The following is a 10,416-nucleotide window of genomic DNA, read 5'->3' as shown; positions in this document are numbered from 1 at the left end:
TCTGACTTCTGATAGAATCAGCTTTATTACCGAAATAGGTTCCTGCAGAAAAGCTATAAAACAATCAGTCCTGTTTTATACTAAAATCGGCAAAGTGAAATAAATGACTTCGTACAGTGATTAATGCTGCAATTAATACTTGTACTAGAAAAAGGTAACGGTAACATTTAAAGCTGATAACGTTAAGATGTCTAATAAAGTCCTTTCTTCTGCTTCTGATTCTATATCCGTTTAGGTACTTCTTCTGCTTTTCTACGCTACTGATTCTGCTTTTTAGTTATCTATTGTTTTAACGAGTGATCTACTGGTTTTGATTTTCATCGCCACAATAAATTTAGATCTAACAACAAAAATTACGATGATGACGGGACCGAGCTACCATAGGATTTTATTATATTTTGTTGATGATATTTATTACACACTTTAGTTTATATGTCATTAGGATTTGAAATATTTATATATATAATATTAGTCGGATTTTGTTTGATATATAATAGTTTAATGTTTTTTTAAAAAAAAATTTAACTTAATTTATTATGTTCGATAAATATTCAAATGGATTAATAATTTTTAAAAAAATAAGAAGATATTAATAATTAAAATTCTAAATATAAATTTTTTTTACTTTTTAAATTAATTTTTTAAAATATTATTATTTTATTAAAAATAAATAATTCAACGACTGCTTTTATTTATGTCGCTTACATTACTGATGGTTTTTTCACAAAATCGTCGCAATATTTAGCGACGGTTTGTCTAAAAAACTGTCGTTAATTGTGATGGTTACTAATTCCTTCCCTAAAAATAGCGACAACTTGTCCAAAATTGTCGTTAAATTTGTAACAATTGTTGAAAATCTGCCGCTATTAGTTAACGACAACTGTACCTAATGAAATTAGGGACGACTTTTACCGCTGCCTTTTTGTGTGTGCATAAAAACGATTTTAAAATAGGTTTGGACTGGACTCGTGGTTGGTTCACGGTTGAACCTGCAGACCTGATCAGGCATATTCCAAAATTGAACATTGATTAAAAGTTATATAATATTTTTATGTCTTCGATTGGAATAGATTTTATACTAAAAACATCAAAAATAAATATTATTTTTCCTAAATGTAACTACTTTGATGGATCGGTTCGGGCACCTACGAGGGTGCTTCAAACACGATATTCTGAATGAGCTGCAATAGCTCTTGTTCTAAAAATTTATACATCGATGAATTATATTGAGTTTGGTTTGAAACCAAGCGGAAAACACTCGAAGTAATCATTCTTTAAGAAAAAATGATAGATTTTAAAAGGACTTTTAGCTTGTGTAAACTGGTCGACTGAAATACGGGGAGTCAGTTGTGGCTTCTATCAGTTCAGATATGGACTTAACTGAACTGATATCAGCTGAACTGATCAAATCAGTTTAAAACACAGTTAAATAGTTAATATACAAGGTATGTTTATGGATGTTCGGAGACTTCAATTGTTCCTACGTCACCCCTTCTATTATCTCGGGTAGGATCCACTAGAAGACTTTGTTTATACAACACTTTGTACAAACCTACCCAGCTTAGGACTTACCCAGTGCCTAACTGAACTCCTAGTCTAGACTGAAGGCATCACCTTCTAATCAACACTTGTTTAACGTCTCTGTGTCAAAGACTACATCCACAAGTTTTACATCTTTGTGCAAGACAGAATTTGAGTGGAGGTGTGTACGTGTGTGTGAGAACTGATATATGAAAACAACACGAAAGGTGTTCTCACACACTAATGTAAATAGGCTTCTACCCTAAGCTGATATATCTCGAAGTGTTCCCTCGATTGGGCTGATTGCTTCTTGTAAGCTGATATGCAATAAGCGTGTCCTTTCTTTTCTCTCTTGTTTTTCACCTCTCGTTATTTTTATATGTTGATTGTCTTGTTCTATATTTATATCAGTAATGCGACCGTACATCAAGACGCATCACATGTGATCGTTGCAGCTTGAATGCGTTCCTTGAAATTTGTGTCTCGACTTTTCCGAGAGCAATTCTGGAACATTTTATCTTTAAGCTTTGCTGCAACGTTCATTATTGTACTATTGATAGTACAGATGCTTTAGTAAATTTCTGCACAGCTGGATCCCATTGAATAATCTTGTCGAGTTCTGCAACTGATTGGTTCTAACTGATGTTCTGAACTGGTTCGTTGAACTGATTTTCAGTTGGGCTGTTGAAATCAGTTGACTCGTCAGTTGAACTGATTTCACTCTTTCAGTTGAACTAGTCAGCTTTGCTCTTCATCAGTTGCGCTCTTCATCAGCTGGTCGGGCTTCTGAAGGTCTTCTGCTGAACCACCTTTTAGCTGGACAATCAGTTGAACTGATTTATGATTTATCGGTTGAACTGGTTCAGTTCGATTAATCAGTTGACACTTTCAGTTTTCATTCTTCGATAGCTTCAGTTTTGGCTTGATAACTGATTAGTTCGAATCCTGATCAGTTTTAGTTTCTACGCACTTAGGTAAAATCATTAGAAACAAAATAACAAGTTTTGTTAACATCAAAATCAATTAAGATTGCGAACATGAAATGTTCCAACATACTTATTGCTAATAAAAGTATTCCATATTATGGAAATTTTTTATGAAATACATATAGTTGAGAGTAAGAAGCCTTACTACTCATTTGTTCAAAGATTGAAGTAAACTAAGATTTTAAGTTAGGCAATGGTAAGTCCTACTGAAGTTATTGATTTCAAACTATTGTAATTACCAAAATATTTTAGTGCAATCTTTTCGCAAGGAAAAAGGGCGATGCATGAGTATTGAAGTCTCCAAATATACAGGAACAAACTTATGTCATTTACAATTCAGTCAGGCTATTTTTACTTTCTATTTGATAGCCCAATTGATTTTTATTTTAATTCATTTCGTGTTCAAATCGTTTCAGTTAGTTTACTATTTTTGTAAAAAATTTTAAGATTATTTATTCACAACCTTTAAATCAATATTTGATCCTAACAAGTGGTATCAGAATGGATTAATACTGTTATCTGAACATTATTCAAACAAATGACCTAATTTAGCAAAATTTCAATATTTTCCAAAGAGAATTTTGATGATCAGAATGTAGACTTATTTAGCTTCACAATATTATGGCATGTTGTTTGTCATCACAAATAGCCAATGAAGATCATGATGACGAAGCTCCACAAATGATTGAAAAGCCTGGAATGGATTGACCTATGAAGACAAGAAGAAAGCCAACCCATATAATATGGCTAATGATATTTTGTACAAAATACTAGACAAAATACTAGACAAAATACTTCCAGCATGATAAAAAAAATAAAACAAGTTGTATGTTGCAATACAGAAATTTAACAGAATCAAGATAAAGCCAAAGAAGTCTATATCAGACTTTGATGAGAGAGTCATCATTATCTTATCGAGCTGGCTGGCCTTGGCAAAGAATATGGCAATCGTAAAATATCATTGAAAGTAATAAGAGTACTCTCAAGAGAATGAGATGTCAAAACAATGGATATGCTCTAATCAAAAGATCTTAACAAGCTTGAAATGCACAATTTGTTTGTAAACCTTAAGGTATATGAGTTTGAAATTGAAAAAAAGACCGATGGTAAGTCATCGACCAAACTGACGAAAGCTCTAGCTGCTGCAACCACTAAACAAATTGTCTCGAAAGAGAAGTCAGATGAGCGGTGATGATTTGTCCCTGTTCATGAAGAAATTTGACAATTTTTTGATGAAAAACCAAATGCAATTTCCAAAGCCCAAGCAGACACAATCAATACAAGAAAAAGTCCACTAATGAGGACAACACATGTTTCAACTATGGGAAAGTTGGGCATTTCATAGCCAACTGCTCTAAGCAAAGAAGGATGAGAGAATACTAACTGACAAAAAAACCATATCACATGACAAGAAGAAGAAGTCCAAGGATTACATGATATGAGGTCATTCAGAAAAAGAAGAGACTAGAAGGTACTGGGGTCTGACGACAATAAATCCAAGTGGGCTGATTCTGAAACTGGTTCATCCGAGTCAGAGTGTTCCACCAGTGAGAGTCATGAAGATGTGGTGCAGTGCCTCACTGATGATGCTGAGCTGGAATCTATCTATTATGATATATTTGACTTTAGCTCAACTGATTTTGCACGAGATGATCTCATCACGACACTCAATACATGATAATAGAGTACATAAGACTTTCTCAATCATTCGAAAAAATAAAAGTAAAGCAAGCAAGCCTACTTGACATGATACCGAGCCTAACTGGGAACAATTGGGTGAAGTGTAATGTCTTAAGGCAAAAGTTACAAAGCTTAAGACTGAGAATGAGAGATTACTGATTGAGCATTAACAGCTTATATGTGAGATAAAAAATTACCTGAATTGATTAGCATTTGGAACAAGTCTTCAGTGAGTCTTGAGAAGATTCAAGAGCTGGAAAAGCACTCGGGAGACAAAACTAGTTTCGGCTTTAGCAGTAATGATAGCAACCTCACTGACAGCAGTATTCATTCGAAACTGAACATGTGCAAAAGAAAATATTCACTTTGTGAAGTCCACTATGATACATTAATATAAAAGCCTACTAATCAAGTTGAGAAGCCTATCGAACTGATGAATAAAGACTGAAAGTTTGGTATTTGGTATATACCAAAGAGTTTCTCTATCAAGCCCAACTAGTCCAGTCACATATTCAGTCGGGCAAGACAGAATTCTATTAAAGCTAAGCCCTATGGATGTTATAACTGCACGTTTGTTCAGAAGAGATACAGATAGACCAATGATGACAAAAGAGCCAAACAAAATTTTGTTTCTAATAACACAGAGCATCACACACACACACACCCCAAGTATTGCACACACATAATTTTGCACAACCTTTATTGAACAAACAGATTGGTCGGACTGTTAGGCTGATCCAAGTGTCGGTTCTTATTGACTAATCCTCTTTGGATCCAAATAGGAGTGATTTCCACATATAAAGTCATCCCATCTGAGGATGTACTTGTGACATAGTCTGATGGAGCCGTTTTTGTTCAAATCATTGAAAATGAAGTGGTTGAGATAGCAATGGCTGGTCAAGATCATCTTGAAGTTGATGCAGATATGATAAAGCCAGTCAGTCAGGTTGGAGAAACTCAAATTGAAACATTAGTCAACCAGACTGATTCAGGAATAGTGATGATAGAGCAGCCAGGATCTTGATCTGACTCATTCTATTTCAAAATAACCTCCCAAGATTGAGACCTATTATCCAAGATCTTTCTGATGAGAATACGTTGGACATGATTCACTCGAGCCAAACGACTATTCTTCATCAATCACAATTCTGAAGAGAAGCAATTTGAACATTGATGAAGCTCTGAATTCTTTTAAAGATAAAATGCTCAAGGAGGTATCTGATTTGTCAAGAAGCATAATCGATATTTTCACTCGCTTGGAGCAAATCAAGAAGACTCACGCGGTTACTACTACTCATCTTGGTGGAAAAACACATATAATAATTTCAAATTTGCACCAAGATGGAGGAAGTTCATGTTAATTTTAACGAGAAGATTGATGAAGTTCGTGATCAGTTAGATATTTTTCCAGTCAGGCTCACTAGAGAGAATAACCGAAGCCAACTGATCATTCCAAGAAGCCAAGTAACTCTAACATTAAGCACTCTTGATCTCATAAAGATTATCAAAGAAGATAGTGCCAATGAATAACTAAAAAATATTCAGGAGCAAATGTTTTCAAAGTTTATCAGAGCCAGACTGAATGTTTAGCCAAATTGATAATTCATTATTCAAAGGCCAAAATGTATCGAGAGCCAAACTGATCAAAAAATAATTGATGGAGCCCAACTGATAGTAGTTTATCTAAGTAGATCAGTCAACCCAAATCTACAAATATTATCTGAATTTTCTTAGCTTACTCGGTGATTAAGAATCAGAGTCTAACATAATTATAAGATAAAGTTTTTTGTACTAACACTCACCAATTCTCAACAGAATGTCAGAGTCAATGGCACTACCCATAAATATACTATATATCATAAAGTACGATGACACGACAACAATGACGTCTTTATTTTGAAATGGATACAATATTCAAAAAGGTGATCATTGCAAAAAAAAAAACCTTTAAATAGGCAAATTTAAAACCTCTCTGAATCTCTCTGGAAAAATCCTTCTATTCAATCAAAGCTTTTCGAGTTCAATATTCTTTTCGAAGAGATAAAGTGATCGAAGCAAGCACACGTCGATAATTTAAAAATTAATCATTTAATTATCAATTCATGCTTAGAATTCTTTGTGAAATATTTTTAATTGAGAGTAAGAAGTCTTATTACTCATTTATTTAAAGAGTGAGGTATATTAAGAGTTTCGGTTAAGCAGTGGTAAGCCCGATTTCAAACTATTGTAATTATCAAAGTCTTTTATTGCAATCTTTATGCAAAGAAGAAGATGTGATGTAAGAGTATTGAAGTCTCCAAACATCCAGAAACAAACTCGTGTCATTTACATTTCAGTGAGCCTATTTTTACTTTTCATTTCATAGCCCAAATAATTTTTGTTTTAAGCTATTTCGTGCTCAAACCATTTCAATTAGCCCATTTCCCCGCAGTTTCAACCGTTAATTTACTGAGAACCCAACTGACAATAATTCCATTTTAATGTTGTTAACTTAACCGACATGCTTATAAAATTTATTGATAATATTTATTTAACCCTCTTTAAATCAATATTCGATCCTAACAAAATATTGTGAATAAGCCTAGGTTGAAATAAAATAATTTCGAAATCCAATATTATATCATGCAACAAGAGCATATGCAACTGAAGTTCAAAAATTCACATATGACCCGAGAAAGTCGCTAGGTGAATAATTATGAAATGTTTAATATTTATACAATTCTCTTATATTTTGATTTTTAGTTCAATCAATCAAAATAAACTTAAAATTATTACACTTTTATCGGAAAACGTGAATTTTTTTTAGGCTATAATAATTGCCCCGACTATGAGATCTATTGACACATGATGTGTCAAGCTGCATTATAGTTTAAAATAGTTGAATTGTAGTGTTACCATCAATTATACTTTTGTGAATAAATTTAAAGTTTAATTAATGGAAATTAAGCTAAGAATTATATAAAACTCAAAACTGATTTTCCATGAGTCAGGGGAAGCGTTGAGGCGCCCCAAATGCGGTCTAGAACAATCCAAGCCACATGGGAGGCACCTAAGAGCCTTTTGTGTATTGGAATTTTTCCAGGGCCGTTCGCCTAGGCGTCTGGCGACTTTGTTTGATAAGAGTTGCGAGTTTTCAAGGATCTTTGCTTCCAAAAGATGTTTTCAGTCACATTTTTGAGATTTGTGACTTATATTTCATTCTTTATTAAAGAATTAAACAATTTATAGATAAAATAACATCAAATTTGAGAGGATCAAACAAAAGAAAAACATTTTCATTTATATTGAATTTCTTCTTTTTTTTATTCTAAAAATAGAGTTTGCTTCAATTTCTGTTCATGTAACTCGTGATTTGTAGTGTTACTATCACAAGTTGGAATTCACTGTATTATGGGAGAAGATTGTCATATCATGTGAGCACCATGTGGGAGGCAACTTCGTCTTAAGGACAAAGAGTTCTCTCTCGCCTCGACTTCGAATTTGCTAACATAATTTCTCGAGTTTCGTTATCTTCAGGTTGCAAATCCGTGAAGGCGTTCTTGAGAAATCCCTACCAAATTTTGGTAAAACGGTCAGACTTACTGAAACGACCTCGACCCTAAAAAAAACATAAAATTCGAAAATCACCATTCAAACTAAATTAACATTTTCATTGACCAAAATAGCTTAATATTTTAAACTTCAATTGCATAAAATAAATCTCTAAATCGTCAACTAACCAAAAATCCTACGTCGACCTTTAAAAAGATCAACTAACAATAACATAAAGCTTAAAAATCTCTAATAAAGTCATTAACACAAATATTTCAAATATTTTATCTATCAAACTAGTGCGGAAAATAAAGGTCTCTCGGGAGTGTACTGCAGCACTCAATCCACTCAATCGTCAGCACTTCCCCTAATATAATCAAATCTTGCATCATACAAACCTAACGAGTCTAATAATTCAGCACATTCTATACGTTAATAGCAAATAATACATATAAAATTCATGCATTTAAAAATCATATTTTTATTTAAAATAGCTTTTAGACATAAATAAACCATTTAAAAAAATTTTAGGCAAAATAAATCATAAATCGTAAAAATCATTTAATCGTAAATCCTTCAATCCTTCATCGTTTTTGGTGAAATTTGATCCTTGAAAGTGACTAGCTTTTATCCTTTGATCGACTGATCAGTCTTCAGATCCACATGGCCCAAGTGGGTGGGCACTAGGCTCCACCATGGAAATACGATCGTCGAGGTCCCTCTAGGGCCTTGTCCCCTTGGGACCTTGTCCCTCACGATATCCCCACAAAATCATAAGTTCATCGTTCCTTCTTAAAACAGATCTCTCACATATCATATATCATTTGTCACAGTCGATACACATCTCTTAAAATATTTTTCAGTTTTCCTTTAAAAGCATAAATATCATAACTTTCCAAAAATAGTATTTTATCAGTAAAATTGCACAGTTTACCATAAATCATAAAATCTCATATTTTCATAAAAATCATCATTTAAAATAATAAAATATCATTTAACATGCAATATGATCCTTCGGGATGCTGCCAAGATTTTACATAATTCCCAAGTGTAAAATGATCGTTTTGCCCCTAGACGTAAAATTTCTCGATTTTAACTTTTCCTTACTTTTAATGACATGAGCTTATCCCAAATAATTATTTAAGCTTAAATCTAATTTTTCATAATTTTATTCGGCTTCATTCGAGGTGTTCTAATTAATTCTTTAGTTATCTATTCGTGAGGCGTTTAATTCCCGAACAAATTCAAAACTTAATATTTTCTTCCCAACTTTAAACGTAAACTTTTTATACATAAATACCCTTGTGAGTCATGAACCACACCCGTGGACTCATGGTTCCACTTTTTATTCTATAAATCTTTTAGACCCTTACTTGAACAATCCGAGCCATCTCCCAATTTAGCTGAGCCACTGGTCGAGCCACCTCGAAGCCAAACCCGAGCTAACACACCTAGGCACCCTGCTGACCAACACTGACCCTTAGAACCTAAACCCAACTCGTGCAAACTCTCCTGGACAGAAGATGCAAGCTGCGCGTGAACTTCCCTCCTATGTTAGGACTCTTGGCTAACTAGGGCTCTCCTACCCGAGCCACCACCAAGCCCACCTGACCCTCACCGACCCTGAACCACGCCCAGACCCAACCAAGCCCAGCCTAGACTCCTGACCAGCGCCGCGAGCCTCCTGAAGCAAGAACAGCAGCCGCACGCTTCATGATGTTCTTCCACGCTAAGCTCGAGTCCACGTCGAGCCACCCTGCACCAACCCATGACACGAACCCTGACCACTTCCCTGGGATCCTGATGGACCAACCCTGAGCCACCCAGCCTCCTTGGCCGCTGCTGCTTTGCACGTGCGTGGGGGGGGGGGGGGGGGAGTCTTAGTTCACTAGGACTCTTCCCTAGCCACTACCTCGAACCCTAGCCACCCTAGGACCCAACCCATCCCTCGAACGAGACCAACACAGCCCCTGAACCAGCCTTGGCCGAGCCCCAACAGCCCATGCACAACAGCCGATCCCTCAACCTCCTAGTGCACATGGATGACTCAAAAACCCTAAGTTCCTCTCTTTAGCATTCCCCTCGATTTCCATCTTTGTTTTTCCTTTTAATTTTGTTCATGTTTTAATCAAAAATCATCCCTAGTTGGCAGCCTATCCCTTGTAATCATAACGTTTTCAAAATAAGCGTAAATTCATCATATTTTTGAAAATAATTGTTCTACCGTAAAAATAGTCGAACACCCATATTTTTCATGCATAAACAATTAAATCATGCATATTATTATTCGTATGATTGTTAAAAGAGTTTAGAAAATGTGTTTTTGCGTTTAAAACGATCGAATATTCAATAGTCGGTGAGTGTAGCGAAATTGGACGATCGGACGACGAAGAATCCTAGCTTTTCTTCCTCCTCAAAATCTCGATTTTAATGTGCTGTGCGCGCTATGTGTTTCGGCTGAATCAAGGCTGATTATGATGTTTTGCAAGTCTAGGTAACATATTTATAGATTTAATTGCAAGTTAATGAGCTTTGGTTTTGGGCCTCCAAGTATATGAGCAATTGAGTCTACTCAATTTGGTTAAATTGAGCCCAATATTGAATTAAAACATAAAAGTTTAAAAAATTATTTTCCCAAAAATAATATTTTTGATCTTTTAAAAACTCATCGTTTGCCCAAAACCGGCTTCCTGGGAAA

Source organism: Primulina tabacum, chromosome 14 (assembly GCF_025594145.1).
Source record: "Primulina tabacum isolate GXHZ01 chromosome 14, ASM2559414v2, whole genome shotgun sequence".
NCBI classification, from domain to species: Eukaryota; Viridiplantae; Streptophyta; class Magnoliopsida; order Lamiales; family Gesneriaceae; genus Primulina; species Primulina tabacum.
Note: the sequence above shows the minus strand (reverse complement) of the source record.